The 1127-nt window shown below is 43.8% G+C and overlaps 1 protein-coding gene across 5 annotated transcripts in view; it reads left to right on the top strand.

Annotated features, from left to right (window-relative positions):
* Positions 1–1127, top strand: part of Mid2 (midline 2) — a 191142-nt gene that overhangs the window by 158245 nt on the left and 31770 nt on the right. The gene's annotated exons all lie outside the window — the stretch shown is intronic.

Genomic DNA, 1127 nt, shown 5'->3' with positions numbered 1-1127 from the left:
TATATATGTAGCAGCTACCACCTGAAGATTTCACCAGCTAGGGAATTATTGAGCCTTAGTGGTTAAATCCACAGGTAAATCCCTGTGGATTTCTGGGCCTTCTTTCCATCTTTGCAGCCTATCAGTTCTTTTAATGCACAGTCAAGCAAGGGGTCTATCTTCCTCATGCTCACACAGATCTTGAGCTGAGATGGTGGTGGTAGAGGGGCAGAAAAACTTGGTTCCAATGATAGGTGTGTCTTTCCTGTTCATGTGTAGTTTCTATAGCTTTCACTTAGTTCTTCCTTATATAAATCCTTCAAAGCAGTAATCCTTTGACTTTTATTTAATTACTTACTCCTTTGAAAAATTGAAAAAAGACATAACCTTATTCCAAAGGGAGGGGAATACATTTTAGACATATACACAGGGAATTTTTTATACAGTTCTCATGGGTCCTTAGAGCTAGGTTCGGTGGTGCACACCGGTAATCCCAGCTACTTGGAAGGCTAAAGCAGGAAGATCACTTGAGCCCACAAGTTTGAGGTCAGCTTGGCCAAGACAGCAAGACCATATCTTAAAAAAAAGATCCTGCTGGGCATGGTGGTGCATGCCTGTAATCTCAGCCCTTAGGAGGCTGAGGCATGAGGATCGTTGCGAGTTTGAGGCCAGCCTGCGCTACAAAGTGAGCTCCAGACCAGCCTGAACTACATTGCGAGACCCTGTCTCAAAAAGACAAAAAGAAAACAAAAGATCCTTAGAATCCCATCTATAAATAATTGGTAAAACATCGCCAAGGCTTGGTGGGGCTGCCATGGATCATTAGGCCAGATATGCCTTCCATATATTGTCTGTCACTCTCATTAATTGAAAATTTTGATTCTAGGCTCACAGTCTTCCTCCTGTTGCTTCTGCCACCATTCTGGATGACTTCAGCAGCACCCACGTGGCTGACTCATCTAACGTTCTATCTGTCCATCCTCCTTGTCATCCTCTTCCCCAGTAGCTCACCTCTGGCCCCCATCACCTCCTTCCATGGACTGCATGCCTAACCTCATCATCACTCAAAATTGCAATGCATTTATAAATTACAGCATCCTGCCTTCTCACCACAACCTTCCTGCTTGAAACTCTCAACTTTTCCTTCA

Source organism: Chinchilla lanigera, unplaced genomic scaffold (genome assembly GCF_000276665.1).
Source record: "Chinchilla lanigera isolate Chin_1 unplaced genomic scaffold, ChiLan1.0 scaffold00089, whole genome shotgun sequence".
Lineage (NCBI taxonomy): Eukaryota > Metazoa > Chordata > Mammalia > Rodentia > Chinchillidae > Chinchilla > Chinchilla lanigera.
Note: the sequence above shows the minus strand (reverse complement) of the source record. Positions and strands in the feature narration are given on the sequence as shown.